At 48.6% G+C, this 22,123-nt stretch overlaps 1 protein-coding gene across 5 annotated transcripts in view; it reads right to left on the reverse strand.

The window, feature by feature from the left end:
• Window positions 1-22,123, reverse strand: part of LOC119953337 (small conductance calcium-activated potassium channel protein 2-like) — a 155,987-nt gene that overhangs the window by 118,479 nt on the left and 15,385 nt on the right. Inside the window, exon 2 of one of the 5 annotated variants that reach the window (XM_038777509.1) lies at window positions 2-81. The exons of the other annotated variants lie outside the window; for them this stretch is intronic. The gene's annotated coding sequence lies outside the window, so the exon portion shown is untranslated. The remainder of the gene's footprint in view (window position 1; window positions 82-22,123) is intronic. 5 annotated transcript variants of the gene reach the window in all.

Genomic DNA, 22,123 nt, shown 5'->3' on the forward strand with positions numbered 1-22,123 from the left:
CCTAATCTGGGAGAGAATACTCCATAGAATGTCCCTGGGAAGGTTCCTGGCTCGGCGTTGGTGACAACATGCTGAGGAATCCTAAGAAAATGGTCAACAAAAGTGAGCAGTCAGAAGCAACTTGGGTGGAGTTGACGCCTCAACATGGCGAGCTGATCCTTGAAAAGGCCCGCAATCCGGTGGTCTCGGAGGCATCACAGCTGATGACTGCTAATATTATTAAAGTCACTCGGCTAGTTGCCACAGAATAGCAGTGCTCATGAGATTGAACTGCAGAATACTAGTAAGAGGCTTGATAAAACGGAGGACAGAATCCAGGCTGTCGAAAATGTAACTTCCTCAGTTCCGGCCCTCTTACAACCCTTGGAAAGTTTGGCACGCGACATATCAGAATTCCCGAGGAATCCGGAAAACCGATGCCAGAAGAAGAATTCCAGGTTGTCTGTTTGCCAGGAGTGGCGGGTAAGCTCCCTCTTAAATTCTTATGAGAGCTAGCTGCCACGCTTCCTTAAGCTGGATATGAAAGCTGGGTGCATTAAGTTAGAACGGGCACATCGCCATCCTGTCTTTGAGGCCAAGGGACAATCAGCGTCCCCGACCTATAATTATTCATTTTCATAACTTTAAAGATCGCCAGAGTATCAAACGCGGCGAGGCGTAATGGGGACTTGCGCCACGCTCCATCTTTCTTCCAAGATTTCTCGGCGGCAACACAACACTGAGGGTGGTGTCCGACAACTCTGTAAAGACATTCGACAATCCGGCTAATGCCTTGGCTTTTGTGAACTCCATGGAAGGCAATAACTTGTACTAACAATCTGCCATTTACTGTGAAATCCAGATTCAATCCCTTGCTATTATATTTCCTGCCTGATCTTATATTGCTATTTATCATTTTAACAGGGACGTCTTAACAATGAAGCAACATAATATATGTTTTATCCTTAAAAATCCCAGGGACTTCCATTTATCTTGAATTGAAAGCACGTTACAGCATGCTCCTTCTAATTATGGGGTGCGCTGTGTGATAGATATCCATCTTTTCTTCTTATCCACGTATTTATAGAATCATAGAATTTACAGTGCAGATGGAGGCCATTTGGCCCATTGAGTCTGCACCGTCCCTTGGAAAGAGCACCCTACCTAAGCCCACACCTCCAACCCATCCCCGTAACCCAGCAACCCCACCCTACCTTTTTGGACACTAAGGGACAATTTAGCATGGTCAATCCACCTGCACGTCTTTGGGCTGTGGCAGGAAACCGGAGCACCCGGAGGAAACCCACGCACACATGGGGAGGAAGTGCAGTCTCCGCACCGTCACCCAAACCGGTAATCAAACCTGGGACCCTGGAGCTGTGAAGCGACTGTGATAACCACTGTGCTACCGTGCCCCCCCCCCCCCCCCCCCCCATGATGGCAGTTTGTGCTTTATGGTCTCCTGCCCTTAATCATGATAACTATCAGTAGTGCCACTGCCGTGAGGTGGGCAAGTGGTTAAGTCCTAATGGGTGGGGGCAGAGTGTGGGAAGGGCATTCAGTACACATTCTTATTCTGGCGTAGCTTACCTCCTCTTTTTTGAGGAGTATGACTCCTGGGTGGAGGGACGGAAAGGTTGTAGGGATAGTCCTACAGTTCCTCACATGTGCTCAGAATTTATTTGTATTCTTTCTGTTTTGGGGTTAAAGAGTTGTTGACCGGCTCCTGCAATGGTACAGGCAGATCTCCTATGCGAGAAAAACATGTCTTAATGTGTCACTGGTGCGTCTGGTACAACTGGAGATGGGGGAGGTACATTTTGATGCACGCCCAAATGGCACACGGAAATATTATGCTATATTTTCGGGGCCTCACGGTAGCATGGTGGTTAGCATCAATGCTTCACAGCTCCAGGGTCCCAGGTTCGATTCCCGGCTGGGTCACTGTCTGTGTGGAGTCTGCACGTCCTCCCCGTGTGTGCGTGGGTTTCCTCCGGGTGCTCCGGTTTCCTCCCACAGTCCAAAGATGTGCGGGTTAGGTGGATTGGCCATGATAAATTGCCCGTAGTGTAAGGTTAATGGGGGGATTGTTGGGTTACGGGTATACGGGTTATGTGGGTTTAAGTAGGGTGATCATTGCTCGGCACAACATCGAGGGCCGAAGGGCCTGTTCTGTGCTGTACTGTTCTATGGATTCTATGGATTTTCTTTAGCTGATTGAGTCCTGTAGATACTTTGAAAATTCGCTCCTGGAATGCTCAGGGACTACATCACCCTATTATTGCCCCGCAATTTAACGGCCATTTTTTTTGGCCTGGGGGAGCATCTCTCTGCCATCTATTCACAGATCGGGGAGGCATTTTTATAAACAACCCCGATTTCCCCCTCCCCCTTCATGCCCTCCCTCGCTTTCTGCCTCCCCTCATCACCCCAACCTTCGAGGCCCCTGTGAACTCCCCCTCACCCCGTCCCCCCCATCCACTTGGTTAGGCCCACCCCTGGGGCCGAACCCTGGCACTGCCCACCTGGCATCACCCAGGGTACTGCCAGGGTGCCAGACTGGCAGTGGCAAGGCTCCCAGGTGCCCGGGAGTACAAGGGTGCCACCCTGCCCTGTTGCTGACCACCCAAGGGTCTCCGATGGCCTGCAAACCCCCTTCCCCCACCGATGTCCACGTTTGTGAGGACCAATCCTAAACAGCACCCTGGCAAGGTCTTGCAGGAGTGGCTATTGAGTCCTGTGCATCGGATAAATCCAGCATCCGGGTATTCAATGAGCGAGGGCAAGATCCAGATTGCGCCGGACAGAGCCAGTCAAGTGACTAGTGATCAGCCCGATTTGAGGAACTCGCGCGGTTCACCCTTTGCACCCCCGATCCGTGTCGGATGCAATGAGGTCGCTGAATCGACACCCTTGTCTTTCCCTAAAAAAAAGAGAAAGTTGACATAGCTTTGTTGCAGGAAACTCATTTAGATGACAAGGAGCACTCAGGGTGTAAGAGGGATTGGGTGGGGCAGGTGTTTTTTGCCTCGTTCCTAACCTGTCGTCAGGGTGTTGAAGGTTTTAGTCAATAAAAAAAAGTGCCTTTCAAAGTGGAGGACCATGTGAAGGACAATTGGGCTTGGGCGGGGTTGTGATTATTGAGGGGCTTTTGCATCGATAATGAATGTGTACAGTCTACCAAATTATTCCCCTGACTTTGTTACTAAAGTCTTCATGGACTTTGCTGATCTGGTGTTGGCTGATTCCTTTATAGGTGGAAACCTCAACTGTCACCTTAACTTCTTGTTGGACAAACTCCCAGTAATCAGAATCCCCTTTCCCCCCCCCCCCCCCCCCCCCCCCCCTACAACGTGAAAGTTTTAAACACCGGTTTGTGAGAAGGTGGGCCATTCGGATGTGCGGTGAACACTTCATCCTAAGGATGAAGAATTCACTTCTTTTTTCTGCTTCCCACCAATGTCATACTGGAATCGACTATTACTTCCGACCAAAAACAACCCTACACTTGGTGGCTTTCTGCTCCAAGTAGTATTGTGATCTCCACCCATTCTCCTGTTTTCCAAGAGTTTTTACTTAACCCCCCCCCTCTCCCACTTGAGATTGCATTTCCTCTCCTCAATCTCCCAACAATCTCTGAAGGTGACTCTTGCCCTGAGGGAGCTTCAACCTGGTAAGGCCCAAGGGCCTGATAGCTTTGGATGTGAATTTTATAAAGAATTTAAATACTTGCGAAATGGATCCGCTGATTGGCATGTCTCATCACTCATTTGGAGCAGGTCTGTTGCTGCAGACTCTCCGAGAAGTAGATATTTCCTCAGTTCTGAAGGCACACAAGAATCCTGAAGGGTGCATATCCTACAGGCCCATTTCGCTCCTGAACGTAAATTTTTAATGGTTGTCTCAAGCGTTGGCGCAGCGCCCAGAAGGAATCCTCTCTTTGATCAGAATGTTCAATTCGTGAAGGGTAAGTCTTGCCTCACAAATTTAATTGAATTCTTTGAGGAGGTAACTAAGTGTGTAGATGAAGGTAGAGCAGTTGATGTCGTATACATGGATTTTAGTAAGGCGTTTGATAACGTTCCCCATGGGCGGCTTATGAAGAAAGTAAGGAGGTGTGGGATAGAGGGAAATTTGGCCAATTGGATAAGTAACTGGCTATCACAGGGGTGGGCAAACTACGGCCCGCGGACCGCTTGCGGCCCACCAAAGGTCTTTATGCGGCCCACCAAGATCAAGTCATAAAAATAAAATAAATTTTTTTTTTAAGGTAAATGGGGGGGGCTGTTGGGTTACTTACTGGTATAGGGTGGATACGTTGACTTGAGTAGGGTGATCATTGCTCGGCACAACATCGAGGGCCGAAGGGCCTGTTCTGTGCTGTACTGTTCTATGTTCTATGTTCTATCATCCAGGGCGATCAGACTGGGTTCCAAAAGGGCCAAAATTTGTGCATCAATGTCAGGAGATTAAATGTCATCAGCTCTTTCAAAAGTGGACGCGAGGTGGGTTAGTGATCTCCTTAGATGCAGAGAAAGCCTCTGACTGGGTGGAATGGAATTTATTTTATACGCTGCAGAAGTTGGGTTCGGGGAGGACTATGTTAGGTGGATGCGGGCGCTTAATAACGCCCTCTGGCGGCAGGTCTCATGAGCGGTTATAGGTCTGAGAATTTCTGTCTCAGCGAGGGACTTGGCAGGTTGTCCTGTCATCCCCGTTACTGTTCGCAATAGCTATCGAGCCCCTGGAGGAGACAATTAGACAGCACGCTTCAATTTTTGGGCTGCATAGTGGAGGGCAGCAACATAAGATTACGCTATAAGCAGATGACATGTTGCTCTCTGTATCTAGGCTGGATGTTTCTGTTACCGCTATTATTGTAGTGGTGGGTAGATTAAACCTCTTTTGGCTATTAAATCAATTTTTCAAAGTCTGAGGCTATGCCATTGGGAGGACTCAAGAGGGAGACCATCCCCTTTACTAATTTCCCATTTGGGGTTTACTTATTTGGGTATTGTGGTTACACTGCCCTTTAGACATTTGTATTGCGAGAAGAAACCCATCCCCCACCCCCACCTCGCGTCTATTAAGTGGGACCTGCACCGCTGGTCCTCCTTTACCAATATTGTGATTGGGCAGGATAGCACTGATTAAGGTGAATATGTTGCCTAGGTTATTGTATCCTTGACAGATGCTGCCAACCTTGTTGTCTGTTGGGGTCCTAAAGGAAATCAATGGGATGCTCAGATCATTTATACGGAACAGAAAGAAACCTCGCTCGGAATTGGCTAAACTGTATCGCTCTGGCTCCTGAAAGGGTTAGGGGTGCTGAATATTAAATTGCATCAATTAGCTTCTCATTTTAAATTCAGAAAGGAATGGGTCAGAGGGGACCTCTCCTCCATTTGGCTGGACACTACAGCAGTGCAGTCCGTATACTCTTTACAGGCCCTGTTGTTTCACACAGATTTTAAGAGCGAAAATCCTATATTAATCAATACTCTAAGAGCATGGAGGATGATCTGTCAGCTGGAAGGGAGATCAAAATTAACTTCTGTCTCGCATTCAGGGAAACTTGGATTTCCCACAAGGTCTTGTGGACCATGGATTCAATATCTGGAGAGATAGAGACGTTTGTAGGCTGGACAACATGTTTATTAGTGCTTCCTGGTCACCTTTTAAGCAGCTATGCCAAAATCCCAAGACACAGCTTTTACAAATATCTGCAACTCTGAGACTTTATCCTGAATAAGACAACTCTGCATCTTGACACTTCAGTCTCCCTGGTGGAAAAACTCCTGATATCTATGGAACCTAAGCAATTAATCAGCAAGTTTTCTGGCATGTTAAGTTCTAGATCCTATGCGAATATATTAGAAACACTGCAGTCTTAGGAGAAAGACCTTTGCAGTCCATATTGATGAGGAGACTTGGGGTAATATATGGGAAAATCCCAGTAGAATGTCAGTCTGTAATAGAACAAAGGAGACTCAGGTCAAAATATACCGTCTGCATATCACACAAAGCTTGGGACACAGGTTGAATTCTTCTATATTCTCGCTGTGCTAACAATGTATGGTAGTCAAGGGAGACTATATAAACTGTGTGTGGTCATGTGTCAAAATTAAATCCTATTGGTTTGGCATACTTTAGAAGCTATAGAATTAGATCCTTTGTTCTGAATTCTGGGGCTCCCAGATAGGAAAATTATTGATCGATAATTATTGACGGATAGACAATTTTGTTTTTGTGCAATTTAGAGTACCCAATTCATTTTTTCCCAATTAAGGGGTGATTTAACGTGGCCAATCCACCTACCCTGCACATCTTTGGGTTGTGGGGGCGAAACCCACGCAAACACGGGGAGAAGGTGCAAACTCCACACGGACAGTGACCCAGGGCCGAGTTCGTGCCTGGGACCTCAGTGCTGTGAGGCAGCAGTGCTAACCCACTGCACCACCGTGATGCCCTTATGGAGGGGAAAATTATTGACACTAATAAAAATAGACTGCATAGCATCCTAACTTTTGTAGCACGGAAGAGCATCCTTTACTCCTGGATTAGTGATACCCGAACAGGCGCCGGAATATGGCGACTAGGGGCTTTTCACAGTAACTTCATTGCAGTGTTAATGCAAGCCTACTTGTGGCAATAATAAAAATCATTATTATTAAATCTCGTTCAATTCAGAACGGGCATAAAAATCATAGAATGTATCCCTGTGAGGTTCCGAACTTGCATTCTCCATTCCAAATCCGGTGCATTCTGAAAAGTATAGGGCCCCCGTCTCAAATTTATAGGTTCCATTATATCTTTCTTGCTCCTACAAGGTTTTCCATAACTTACGTAGCATTTCAATGCTACATGTGATGTGCATCATATTACCATGTTTCCATGGCGCTATTCTCTTCTCCCACATCCTCTAGCTTATCCAATCATTTGTTTTTCATTGTATGTTCGGGAGCACCAAGTTTAATGATTAAATTGAACCAACTGAGCTGGTAGTCGCCTGTCTTTTTCTGTACTCATGTACACAGGAGCATTTATACAGCATTGCATCAGTTTGAGGGTTTGTTGCGTTACTAAAACGCAAATAAAAATATATACAGGAAAAAATCTTCTGGGCCAATCTGACACCAAGGCTGTAGGGCACGTATCAAGGCGGCAGTATCCCACTGTTTAAAATGGATATGGGATAGTTTCCCAACATCTCAGAGTGACATAGTGTATTGTGCCATTAATTACAGCTCACAAACTGATAGACACAAATACAGACGTCTGGTTGAGTTGAGATTGTTTGAGCATCTCCACCACATGTCAAAAAATCATTGTTGGAGGCCTGAAAAATGCATCGAGCTTTCAAGCTAATTATAGTTCATGGACTGAAGCTCACAGACATCAAACCCAAAATTATACAGCATTCGCTGTGAAAGTCTGCAAAATATGGATAAAAAATGTCACATGATAACCTGCTCTCTCACAGTGAAAGAAAATGGGAAGGTGATGGTGTCGCACACTGGACAAGTAACCCTAAAGTCCAGGCCAATGTTCTGGGGGCACGGGTTCAAATCCCACCACTGCAGCTGGTGCAATTTAAATTCAATCTGGAATATAAATGTAATCCTATGAGTCATTCCCAGTGGTATGATCCCAGCTGATGTTACTACTGCACAGGAAGGTCCCAGGATAGAACCCTGGCTCAAAAAACCACAACTGTTATTTTCTTTAAAATCGTGAATGAACAGAGTCGCAGGACTGCCAATTAGCTTTTAACAAAAGGATAAACCGTTTATTAAGCAAGAAACGTTTGATTGTAATACAATATTCCTTTGCAACCACCTATATCTTCACAAATGTACACAGATTTTTTAAGTGTACCTCAGAGAGATTTCATGGAAACTTGAATGCATGTGGCAATCAAAGGCAGGAGAATACTGAAAGGAGAGATTGAAACCCTGGAAGTGGATCCTTGTGAAGCATCTGAGAGAAAATGTTGCTTGGGAGAAGATTTTGAGACGTGTTTTATCAAGAGTGGAATTGGAAACCCTCGTGGGAGTCATACCAGTTGGCTCACAGTGTGACAAGCATCTGGGGAAAAGTAATGATAAATCTATAGAAATAGTTTGGAGTGGTGCCTGCCACTTGGTTTCAGAGTGTTGTGTTTTTGACCAAAGTTGGCCTGTTGCTTTACATGGACTGTGTACGTACTGAGAACATTAGAGCACAAGGTCTATTCTCTAAGTTGTGCTATCCTTAAAAATCTGGGTACATTTGTGAAAATCTAAATGGTGCAAAGGAGTACTGTACTGTAATAAAACCTTTTTTGTTTAATAAATGATTTATTATTTCATTAAAAGCTAATTGGTATGGGTAGGGTGGGTGATATGTTCCTGGAAGGGAACTTTGCGAGTTTGAGGAGCTTGGAGGAGAAATTTGGGGTGGTAAGGGGAAATTATTTTAGGTACCTACAGTTGTGGGACTTTGTTCGTAGACAGGTCCCATCTTTCCCACGCCTCCCGCAAATGGGGATCCTGGACAGAATAGTCTCTAGGGGGGAAGAAGGGGAGGGTAGAGTCTCGGGTATTAATAAGGTGCTCATGAGGGAGGAAGGGTCCCAGACAGAGGAACTGAAACTTAAATGGGAGGAGGAGCTAGGCGGGGAAATGGAGGACGGGCTGTGGGCAGAGTAGAGCAGGAGGGAAAATATGGCGGGTAGTACCGGTGGGAGAGGAGCGGGCTTGTGCAGTATGTTAAGATTGAAGTATTGAAAGTACATGGATGTTTGCACATTTTTGCCTTTTTTGCTTTCTTTCTGTTGATGTCTGTAACTGTTTACAAAGCCAAAAACTACCTCAATAAAATTGTTTATTTAAAAAGAAAAGCTAATTGGTAGTCCTTTGACTCTGTTAATTAATGCCTTTCAGAATTATGAAGACCTCTATAAGGTCACCCTCCCAGAGAGAAAGAGAGCCAGCCAATCACTCCTTTCCTGATATGTAAACCCACACATTTCGGTTATCTTTCTTGTAAATCTTCTCTGCACCTTTCCAGTGCCTCAACATCACTTTTATAATATGGTGACCAGGGCCGGGATTTTCCCCTACCCGGCAGGGCGGGGGGTCCCGACGTGTTGGAGTGGCACCTTTAGGGGCCAAGCCCTAACATTGAGGGGCTAGGGCAGCGCCGGAGTGGTTGGCGCTCCGCCGGCTGGCGTGGAAGGCCTTTGGCGTCACGCCAGCCGGGTCCGAAGGGACTTCGCCGGCCGGCGGAAGTCCGCGCATGCATCGGAGTGTCAGCGACTGCTGACGTCATCCCCGCGCATGCGCAGGGGAGGGGGTCACTTCCGCCTCCGCCATGGTGAAGACCATGGCAAAGGCGGAAGGAAAAGAGTGCCCCCATGGCACAGGCCCGCCCGCCGATCGGTGGGCCCCGATCGCGGGCCAGGCCACAGTGGGTTCAAAGGTTTCAAGTAATAAGGGACCTCTCTATTTTTCCTCACAAAATGGACCATCTCATATTTTTCCGTGTTGAACTTAATTTCTCAATTGTTTCCCAATTCCACAAGATTAATGTCCTCCTGTAATTTGGTGCCACCCTCCTCAACATTGACTATTTCTCCCCAATTAGAGTCGCCCATCAATTTAGAAATTGTGTTTTTGATAGTAAAATCCACATCTTTAATGTAAATTGTGAACAGCAGTGATCCCAGCACTGATCCACGCAGAACACCACTTCCTACCTACTGCCGCTCTGAATGACAACCCTTTGCTCCCATTCTCTGTTCTCTGTCTTGAAGCCAGTTTCGCAATCCAATCTGCCACTTCTCCTCTGACTCCACATTCTCTGGCCTTATTCATTGGTCTATTATGTTGGGGGAATCAATGTCAGGAATGTGAGGGTGGGGTCCATGAAGTACATGGAATCGCTAGGATTATGTGCAGGAAGAGGGGGGGGGGGGGGGGGGTCTATTCAGGGCAGGAGCTCCAGGTAGTACAAACTCACAAATTCATTTGGTCTTTCATGGCAGCTGGGGATAGAACATAGAACGGTGTTCTTCAAAGTCGGGGGCGCGACCCGCGGGTGGGTACCAGGAGGGTCGCGGAGCCTTCCTTCACGGCGCTCACGATCGTGCAAATCCCAGCGCAGCCGCCGGTTTTTAATAACGCCGGCTGCAAGCGGCCTTTAAAATGGCCGCAAACATGTTAAAACAATTCAGCCGCATTGCGCATGCGCAAAACTATGCGCATGCGCGCCGATGATCGGGTGCGCATGCGCAGTGCTGCCGCTATTTTTTTTAAACGGTCGCAGCTTTTTGTTTTACAAGTTCAGGGGGTTTTTATTCATTTATCTTATTCATTTTTTTTTACAAGTTTGGGGTGGTTTTACTTGATAAAAGTTTACAGGAAAAAAATGCAGAACTTTGGACAGATGGAGACTCCATACTTTCCGACACCGTAAGGCTTCACCTTCATCCAACAGGTTCCATTGGGGGAGCGTGTACGAGGGCCAAAGGGACCCAAAACCATTTCCTCCATTTTTATCAGCAGCAAACAAGGTAAGAGCAAATGGTGGGTCGCGCCGGTCGGCCGGGTTGGGTCCCGAAGGTTGGCCGGTTGGTAAAAATGGGTCCCCGGAAAAAAAGTTTAAAGTACACTGATATAGAACATGTAGTGCAGAAGGAGGCCATTCGGCCCATCAGGTCTGCACTGACCCACTTAAGCCCTCACTTCCATTCTATCCCTCTAACCCAATAACCCCTCCTAACCTTTTTTGGACACTAAGGACAATTTAGCATTGCCAATTCACCTAACCTGCACGTTTTTGGACTGTGGGAGGAAACTGGAGCACCCGGAGGAAACCCACGCAGACACAGGGAGAACGTGCAGACTCCGCACAGACAGTGACCCAAGCTGGGAATCGAACCTGGGACCCTGGCGCTGTGAAGCCACAGTGCTAACCACTTGTGCTATCATGCTGCCGTGGATAAAGGCCAGTTGGTGAAATTATGGGCACAATCTAACGGAAAAGTTTCTAAGTGTGATAGTGAGCGGGAACAGATGGATTTTTCCCGATGGCTGTCCCGCGAAGGCCGTCACCGGTATTTCACGTTAATTAGGGCACTTAATGATGCCCCATGGGCTTCACTCCTGAAAACACTGTCCCACCAGTTGATTTGCCTGGATCGCACTCTGCAGCTCCCCGCTAATGAAGGAAGAGCAGCTCTTACCCACAGAACAAACCCCAGAGAGCACCACAGCCATGCCACCACGCACACTGGCCCCATGTTTCAGTGGTGTCGACCTGGCCCGACTGTTGGACACAGTGGAGTCCAGCCGGGGTACCCTGTTCCCTCGAGGGGGTCGGAGGGTCAGTCAGTGCTGACTGGGTGGCAGTGCAGCAGCTTCCAACACGGGGAGTGTCACCGGGAGGACCGCCATCCAGGGCCGCAAGGAGCTCAACAACCTCCTCTGGGCCGCAAAGTTGAGTTGGCATCGGTCCACTGCTACTGGTCCGGCCTGCCACTGCACCCCCCGCGATGCAACCACCGTATAGCTCTCAATGCCTCTCTCTGTCCTCCCAGGAGGGATTATCTCACAACAGACAGGACAGGGCCCTGGCGGGTAGCGGGTGCCGGACATCCGAGTCCTCACCCCCTACGAGGAACGTGCCTTGGGAGGTCGCAGGGTCGGCCGCAACAGATCGGTCACTGACGTGGAGATTGGCCACAGGGGTCAGGATCCACCAGCCCCACCCAGATGACCTCTCACACGCAGGTTGTTCATGCCAGACATTATGCATCCTTCACTCACGCTGACCACATGTCCATTCCCCAGCAGGCTTTCCATCTGATGTTGCCAGCCCATCCGGGATGTGCCTCCCCCCCCCAGCAACCGTTCTGCTGCCTCATCCCCCCGTCCCCCACCATCCCCCCCCCCATCCCCCCGTCCCCCACCATCCCCCCCCCCCATCCCCCCGTCCCCCACCGTCCCCCCCGTCCAACACCTCGATGGAGAGCTCCGAGGATGCCACCATCAAGGCCTCACGGCTGTCATCCCCACCCTCCACCAGCGTGGAGACAAACACCTTGGTGGGTGGAGGTAGTGGACAGGCCTCTGGGGCACAATGTGGCGAGCACCACACAATTGCTGATGCACATCAGGTGGAGGCAGGAACATCCGGGGTAACAGCAGTCGGCCGTCTGCTGCATCCCAGGGCCTAGTTGGGTCCCAGTCCGATGTTGAGCCTTTGGACCAGGTTGGTCCGGCGCTGATGCAAACGTTAGGGTGCAGCTGAGAGATTCAGAGTGGGATGTCAGCGACACTCCAGCGGGTCCATAGCCGATTGGAGAAGCCCCAAAGGTTACGGGTGTCGGCAATGCGTGGCACCTGCACATGGGCTACCACCTGCCCTGCACAAACACTCCCAGCCACAGCAGGGGCCCCTGGGTACTAGACCCCAGACCCCCAACCCCTCCACCACCCCCGCCCAATCCACACACCCATCCATTGGTCGCGGGCGTACCCCCTTGTTGCAGCCCAGCGCTTGGGTGTTTGATTGTTGGCTACTGCCCCTGCAATTGTGCAGCCTCCAGTGTCCAGGCCTCACAGTCTTATTGGGATGCTAGGCAGTCACACCCACCTGTGACATGGCACGTCAACTCACAGGAATCCACTTGGGAGCTGTGAAATGCTCACATTACTGACTTTGCCAATTCCCTATTCGCGATGGCCTTCAGCTGTGCGGCCAGAAGCCGGCAGGGTCCGTGGGGGTTAAGGTAACATTCACCACATTTCCACAGACAGGGCTCTGTCCTGCGGGTGGTCGATGGGACGGACAGGCAGAAGCTGAAGTTGCCTCTGGTATGGGTATACATTACCCAAGGGTGGCATGTCAGATCCCCACCCCACACCCCTCCCCCCAGCCCAGAGGCAACCCCAACCAACCACCCCTCCCAACCGATGGCGGCCGACCCCCCCCCCCCCCCCCCCCCCCCCCGCCGACTCCCACACCCCCTCCCTGTGTACCTGGGCTGACTGTCCAATTTCAAAGATGGCTACTCACCTCCTCCAATCCCTACAGCAGACATTTCCCTTGCTTGACATTTTTAAATAGGCATGCTAAAAGGCGCCCGTGTGACCAGTCACTGGGAAGCCGGTTGGATCACGGGAGGCCGTTAGATGGGGGAGGGGGAGGGGGGGGGGGGGGGGGTACGTGCCATTAATGAGATGGAGATTGGCCTTAATTGGTGATTATTGGATTCTCGCCATGCTGCGGCGGGATCCCGATCTCGCCAACCGGAGCGGGCTGGATAGATCGGAAATCGGTCGACGCCCGACGCGGTTCCAGATTTCGGGCGCTCCCGTGACCTAACCGGCTCGCTTGGATCCATGCCCGACGCAGCCGTTAGATCGCACCCTGTATTCAAATCATTAAACAATAGATGTTGAAGTCAAGCCAGTCCAGCAGAGGGAGTGGGTATAGGTTGGAGAATCACGCTGGCCCTGATCATTGAACTGCTTCCCCACATGTCCATGATGTAGACTTACCGCAGATCGATGGCCCATACAAACCTGAAGCATGACGGGGAACAGGCCAATTACAGTGCACACACTTAACCAGCACTAAGCAATGAAAGGTTGTTAATTAAACCATGCTTTTATTTCATGCTGATTCCACTGTAGAACATGATTTGGGCCAATTAAAACCCAAAATCAATATACGAGTCTATCATGGAATGATATTAAAGCTGATTGTTTTCCCAAAAATCTGGAACTTCTTCTGTCATAGGAACAGCAGGAGGCCATTCTGCCCCTCGAGCTTGTTCCACTGATTATGCCTGATCTCTGTCCAACTCCATCTATCCGCTTTGGATTCATTGCCCTTAATTCCCCTCACCCAATAAACATTCAGCAATCTCAGCTTTGAAATTTACAAAAGAGCTCCCAGCGTTGAGGGAGGAAATTCCTGATTTCCCTTCCCCTTTGTGTGATGAAGAAATGCTTCCTGACATCACCCCGGAATGACCTGCAGGCTCTACCCACCCCCCTCCTCCTCCCCACCCACCCCCTTGAAGCAGTTCATGATGACAGGTGTCAAGGCCACCGGACGGTGGTCATTGAGGCAAGTTGTCTGGTTCTTAGAACATAGAACAGTACAGCACAGAACAGGCCCTTCGGCCCTCAATGTTGTGCCGAGCAATGATCACCCTACTCAAACCCACGTATCCACCCTATACCCGTAACCCAACAACCCCCCCCCTAACCTTCTTTGGCACCGGTATGATGGTGGTCTTCTTGAACCAGTGGGAACTTCGGAACGGAGTAGGGAGAAGGAGTAGGGAGAGGTTGAAGATGTTGGCAAACACACCCACCAGTTGGTCCATGCAGGATCGGAGTGCACGACCGGGGACTCTGTCAGGACCCGTCACTTCCCGTGAGTTGACATTCAAGAAGGCCGCTCTGACTTTGGAAGCTGTGATGATGGGTATGGGTGTGTCCGGGGCTGTTGGGGCAGTTGGAAATGGTTTGTTGGTTTCCTGTTAGAAACGAGCATAGAATTCAGTACGTTCATTAGAAAGGGGTGCGCTGTTGCCAGAGATTCCACTCGGCTTTGCTTTGCAGCCCATGATGTTTAAGCCTTGCAACAGCCGATAAGAGTCGGTGTCGTTAGTTATTGACTCTAGATTAGTCTGGTATTGTCCCTTGGCGTCCCTGATGTCTTTGCGTGGGTCATACCTGGATTTCTTGTGTAGGTCAGGGTCGCCTGTCTTGAAGATCTGGCCTTCAGTCGGGAGTGGATCTCCTGGTTAAACCATGGTGGCTGGTTGGTGAACGCATGTACTACCTTCTTTGACAGGCAATCTTCTACACACTTACTGATGAAATCTGTGTTAGTGGTGGCATATTCGTTTAGGTTGGCTGCTGAGTTCTTGAATATGGCCCAGTCCACTGACTCCAAGCAGTCACGTAGGAGCTCTTCTGTTGCCTCGGACCAGCATTGCATGATCTTCTTAACCCGATTCTCCTGCTTAAGTTTCAGTTTGTATTCCAAGAGAAGGAGCACCACCTTGTGGTTCGATTTTCCAAAGTGTGGTCAGGGCTGGATCGGTAGGCGCCCTTGATATTTGTGTAGCAGTGATCAAGGATTTCGGGGCCCTGGTGGGACAGGAGATGTGTTGGTGGAACTTTGACAGTACACTCTTGAGGTTGGTCTTGTTGAAGTCCCCGGACATGATGAACAAGGCCTCTGGGTATTCTGTTTCATTGTTATTTATAGCGGTGTACATTTCAGCAAGCACCTTCTTCATCTTCCGCTTGGGGTAGGATGTAGACCGCCGTGATGATGGCAGAAGTGAAGTCCTGTGGAAGGTAGTATGGGCTGCACTTCCCGTTAAGGTATTCCTTGTCTGGGGAGCAGCAGTTCGCCAGGAGTCACCATGTCCGAGCACCAGGAGTTGATGAGGAGGCAAACGATATCGTGCGGCCGATCCAGTGTACGGAGAAGCCGCCAGGTGAGTAACCCTCACCCTGAATAAACAGTTACTGTGTACAGTTTTAGTGAGTGACCCTTACCCTGAATAAACAGTGATGTGGAGATGCCGGCGTTGGACTGGGGTGAGCACAGTAAGAAGTCTTACAACACAAGGTTAAAGTCCAACAGGTTTGTTTCAAACACAAGCTTGCGGCGCACAGCTCCTTCCTCAGGTGAATGAAACAAACGTGTTTGAAACAAACCTGTTGGACTTTAACCTGGTGTTGTAAGACTTCTTACTGAATAAACAGTGACTCTGTACAGTTACAGTGACTGATCCTTACCCTGAATAAACAGTGCCTCTGTACAGTTACACAGTGAGTGATCCTTACCCTGAATAAACAGTGACTCTGTACAGTTACAGTGAGTGATCCTCACCCTGAATAAACGGTGACTCTGTACAGTTACACAGGTGAGTGATCCTTACCCTGAATAAACAGTGACTCTGTACAGTTACAGTGAGTGATCCTCACCCTGAATAAACAGTGACTCTGTACAGTTACACAGTGAGTGATCCTCACCCTGAATAAACAGTGTCTCTGTACAGTTACACAGTGAATGATCCTCACCCTGAATAAACAGTAACTCTGTCCAGTTACACAGTGACTGATCCTCACCCTGAATAAACAGCGACTCTGTACAGTTACAGTGAGTGATCCTCACCCTGAATAAACAGTGACTCTGTACAGTTACACAGTGAGTGATCCTCACCCTGAATAAACAGCGACTCTGTATAGTTACACAGTGAGTGATCCTTACCCTGAATAAACAGTAACTCTGTACAGTTACACAGTGAGTGATCCTCACCCTGAATAAACAGTGACTCTGTATAGTTACACAGTGAGTGATCCTTACCCTGAATAAACAGTAACTCTGTACAGTTACACAGTGAGTGATCCTCACCCTGAATAAACAGTGACTCAACAGTTACACAGCGAGTGACCCTTACCCTGAATAAACAGTGACTCTGTACAGTTACACAGACAGCGATCCTTACCCTGAATAAACAGTGACTCTACAGTTACACTTACCCTGAATATACAGTGAGTGTACAGTTTTATTGTAGCATTTTATCGTTAAACAGCTGCTAAATCACTTTGAGAGAATCAGGAATGTATTTTGGGCAGGACTGGTGATGAATCGTCTGTTTTTCCCAACAATATGATTAAATAACCAAGGGGACACTGAAACGATTTGCTATCTGGGGCAGCCTGTTAATATACAATAATATTTGTACAAGGGCACTGGATCTATGATTCCCTGTTTGACTCATCGCAAATCTTTAACAGGAAAACACGTCGAGTTGTCAGGAGCAGCTAATGATGCTGAGACACTGCAGTCACGATAGTAACATTCAAATTCACTCCTCACTGCATGTTTCCGAGTCACATCCTGGAACAGTTAACAAACCGTTGCCCAGTCACATGCTCTGAAAATTTCTGCTTTCACACCGTGTGATTTGGCAAAGATTCTTATCGGGGTTTGTTATACTGAAAGCAACAAGGGAAGAAATGTTTAAAATGCAAAGCATCACCCGGAGTGTCATCACTGGCAGTGCAGGATAAGGGTGGGTGTGTGAACATTTCATACTGTGCTCAGTCAAACTGTTAGTAACAACCAGAGGAACAGTTACAGAATCTGCTCTCTCAAACAAGGATTCTGGAGTGAGCAGTTCCCTGCAATGATTCAACACTCAAAAGACGTAGTTCTCCCACTGTATATGGCTAGGGTACACATCACCCACAAATACTGTACCCCAGTGTTATATAGTGACAGACCTGTCCCCACCAGTACGGTATCCCAGTGTTATACAGTGACTGACCCATCCCCACCAGTACTGTATCCCAGTGTTATACAGTGACAGACCCACCCCACCAGTACTGTATCCCAGTGTTATACAGTGACAGACCTGTCCCCACCAGTACTGTATCCCAGTGTTATACAGTGACAGACCCACACCACCAGTACTGTATCCCAGTGTTATACAGTGACAGACCTGTCCCCACCAGTACTGTTCTCCAGTGTTATACAGTGAAAGACCCATCCCCACCTGTACTGTACCCCAGTGTTAAACAGTGACAGACCTGTCCCCACCAGTACTGTATCCCAGGGTTATACAGTGACAGACCCACCCCCACCAGTACTGTACCCCAGTGTTATACAGTGACAGACCTGTCCCCGAGTGTTATACAGTGATAGGCCTGTCCCCACCAGTACTGTACCCCAGTGTTATACAGTGACAGACCCGTCCCCACCACTACTGTACCCCAGTGTTATACAGGAACAGACCCACCCCACCAGTACTGTACCCCAGTGTTATACAGTGACAGACCTGTCCCCACCACTACGGTACCCCAGTGTTATACAGTGACAGACCTGTCCCCACCAGTACTGTACCCCAGTGTTATACAGTGACAAACCTGTCCCCACCAGTACTGTACCCCAGTGTTATAGTGACAGACCTGTCCCCACCAGTACTGTACCTCAGTGTTATACAGTGACAGACCCGTCCCCACCAGTACTGTACCCCAGTGTTATCCAGTGACAGACCTGCCCCCACCTGTACTGTACCCCAGTGTTATACAGTGACAGACCCGTCCCCACCAGTACTGTACCCCAGTGTTATACAGTGACAGACCTGTCCCCACCAGTACTGTACACCAGTGTTATACAGTGACAAACCTGTCTCCACCAGTACTGTACCCCAGTATTATACAGCGACAGGCCCATCCCCACCAGTACTGTACCCCAGTGTTATACAGTGGCAGACCCATCCCCACCAGTACTGTACCCCAGTGTTATACAGTGACAGACCCATCCCCACCAGTACTGTATCCCAGTGTTATACAGTGACAGACCCATCCCCACCAGTACTGTACCCCAGTGTTATACAGTGACAGGCCCATTCCCACCAGTACTGTGCCCCAGTGTTATACAGTGACAGACCCATCCCCGCCAGTACTGTACCCCAGTGTTATACAGTGACAGACCCGTCCCCACCAGTACTGTATGCCAGTGTTATACAGTGACAGACCCGTCCCCACCAGTACTGTACCCGTGTTATACAGTGACAGACACGTCCCCACCAGTACTGTACCCCAGTGTTATACAGTGACAGACCCGTCCCCATCAGTACTGTACCCCAGTGTTAGACAGCGACAGACCTGTCCCCACCAGTACGGTATGCCAGTGCTATACAGTGACAGACCCATCCCGACCAGTACTGTACCCCAGTGTTAGATAGTGCGATGACCAGATGAGAAGAGGTGATCTGCTCTTCTCTATTCAACCCCCTTGGCTGCTCACAAGAAAGAAAGAGATTTCTTTTTCACAAGGATATGCCTTTTCCAAACCCATTTCACGATTTGAGCTGTGAGCAATAATGAGCCAATTGAAAAAAACCTCCCAAATCAAAGAAAAGGGCAAATTTAATAAACCATTAAATCCATGAGAAAATAACAAAAATGCAAGCTCAATCATTTGGTCCTGGCCTCTTGGATGCCCAAACCGGGTGACACGGTTATTCCAAAAAAGCGAAAGTGGGAGAGCAACCTTTAGCCTGTTTTCCCTTCTGAAGACTTCCTTAGCACTGCCTGTGTCACTTGCCATCCAAGAGAGTTTGGGTGGATCTGACAGTGGCAGCTATTGTTTCAATATCCAGCAACTGGCCTTTTTAATGTCTCTTCCTTCGATAGTTATGGGTTTCACTGGGTGCCTGGATTGTAGGAAATGTTTCTCTTCATACTCCCTTCAATGGTGATTTCATTGTTTCTCACATTCACTGTGGAACGTGGCCTTGCGTTTTTGCTCTGGCTCCATTCAAATTGCAAAACTTCCAGTCAGTTGAAATCATACTTTCAAAAATAAAGTGGCATAGCCTCATGATACCCACCCCATCAGAAAAAAATAAAACGAGATTCACTCTCCTTTCATTACAAGGTATAGAAATACCAAAAAAAGCATTCACTTTCTAGCCTTGGTCTGGATTTTTTTCCCCCCACCAGTTCCCATCAGTTCTAACCATCAGTTCTAACTGGGTGACTTTAGGTGCTGGACAGGACATCCACAATCACATTCAATTTTCCTGCAACGCAGGCGATTTTGTAGGTGATACGGTTGGAGAAACAAACTCCAACAGAATAACCTTGCATTCTGAGTTTTGAATTTCCCCGTAAAGGTGAAAGGATTATCATCAGTACAAGCTCGTGACTCTCGGCATCCATTTTGGACACAGAGATCTCAGAGTGTTTGAGAACCTGGAACAAATCCAGGGTTGTTTTTTCTCCTGCGGAGTACGCTTCTGGTGTTTGTTCAGTGTTTTTGGAGAAGTTTCCGATTGGTGTCTCTATTCCTGACTCATCCTCCTAGAGGACAGTTCCTATCCAATGCCACTAGCATCGATGTCTGCTTCAATTGCTCAGTCAAAGGATGGAGCCGATAGCAAAGGGTTGTTTACTAAAAAGGCTCTCAACTTCTCGAAATACCTGCCATTGCTTTGGCCCATACTACTTTTGTTCTTTTCCGCAGTAACTTTGCGGAAGTTTGGGGTGAACTTGCTTCGAACCAATACGTCCCCTGATTTCCCACCCTGTTGAGGGAATGGGAACCAATACTGCCGCTCGCACCTTTGCAGCTGTGGGGAGTGCTTGTCCTTGACCCGCCACCTGAGTCTTGGCGAACTTGTGACTTTGTACTTTCTGGAAAAGGGCTTCAGGTTGCTCGAAGCGAGTTTCCCAGGTGTCACTATACACGAAGTAATGCTACACATTCAGTAACATATCAGAGTTTGCTAGCTGGACAGTAAGGGGGTTCAATGTGGCCTTCACCCACGTCTCCCTCCATTTAATCTTCATTGTTCCTGTCATTCTCCAAATCTGTTACTGTTGGACAGACTGATACACGCTCGCCTCCTTCTCAGCTGTGATACTGTTTCATCATATTGACATGACACAGCCTGTGCTTGTTCCTGTGGCCTAATGTGTTGGTTAGGAAGTTTACCCGCACCCCAAGTTTCTTTGCTAGTCTCTGGCCAGGAACTTGGCTTTTCGCGAGTGACCCAGTATTGGTAGGAACATAACACGCAATCTCCTGGCTGAAAGTTTCGGGAATGCTTGTCTGCTTTTTTCATTGTTGTTGGGGAGATTTTCCTTAAGTGTTCGCGAGTCAGAATGCATGGAACACAGTTACACAGCCGAAAATGGAGAGTTCCTCCTTCTGATCCCAAAACCTCAACTTGAATAGTTTCAGAGGACCTCTCACTGGGTGTCCAGGAGACAATTCAAATGGAGTAAAAATGGTAACTCATTGAGAGAATCCCTGCTATTGAACAGAAACCCAGCCATGGGGTACCAAGCTGGGTCATGCCTAGGTTACCCGTGACTTAATGCTTATTCAGGACACAAATTGAAACCCTATACTGTGCCCCAGTGTTATACAGTGACAGACCTGTCCCCACCAGTACTGTACCCCAGTGTTATACAGTGACAGACCCATCCCCACCAGTACTGTACCCCAGTGTTATACAGTGACAGACCTGTCCCCACCAGTACTGTACCCCAGTGTTATACAGTGACAGACCTGTCCCCACTAGTACTGTACCCCAGTGTTATACAGTGACAGACCTGTCCCCACCAGTACTGTACCCCAGTGTTATACAGTGACAGACCTGTCCCCACCAGTACTGTACCCCAGTGTTATACAGTGACAGACCTGTCCCCACCAGTACTGTACCCCAGTGTTATACAGTGACAGACCTGTCCCCACGAGTACTGTACCCCAGTGTTATACAGTGACAGACCTGTCCCCACCTGTACTGTACCCCAGTGTTATACATTGACAGACCTGTCCCCACCAGTACTGTATCCCAGTGTTATACAGTGTCAGACCTGTCCCCACCAGTACTGTACCCCAGTGTTATACATTGACAGACCTGTCCCCACCAGTACTGTACCCCAGTGTTATACAGTGACAGACCCGTCCCCACCAGTACTGTATCCCAGTGTTATACAGTGACAGACCCGTCCCCATCAGTACTGTACCCCAGTGTTATACAGTCTCAGACCCATCCCCACCTGTACTGTACCCCAGTGTTATACAGTGACACACCCGCCCCCATCAGTACTGTACCCCAGTGTTATACAGTGACAGACCCGTCCCCACCAGTACTGTACCTCAGTGTTATACAGTGACAGACCCATCCCCACCAGTACTGTACCCCAGTGTTATACAGTGACAGACCCGACCCCACCAGTACTGTACCCCAGTGTTATACAGTGACAGACCCATCCCCACCAGTACTGTACCCCAGTGTTATACAGTGACAGGCCTGTCCCCACCAGTACTGTACCCCAGTGTTATACAGTGACAGACCCTTCCCCACCAGTACTGTACCCCAGTGTTATACAGTGACAGACCCATCCCCACCAGTACTGTATCCCAGTGTTATACAGTGACAGAACTGTCCCCACCAGTACTGTACCCCAGTGTTATACAGTGACAGACCCATCCCCACCAGTACCGTACCCCAGTGTTATACAGTGACAGAACTGTCCCCTCCAGTACTGTACCCCAGTGTTATACAGTGACAGACAAGTCCCCACCAGTACTGTACCCC

The sequence above is a fragment of the Scyliorhinus canicula genome, chromosome 18, assembly GCF_902713615.1.
Source record: "Scyliorhinus canicula chromosome 18, sScyCan1.1, whole genome shotgun sequence".
Taxonomy (NCBI): domain Eukaryota; kingdom Metazoa; phylum Chordata; class Chondrichthyes; order Carcharhiniformes; family Scyliorhinidae; genus Scyliorhinus; species Scyliorhinus canicula.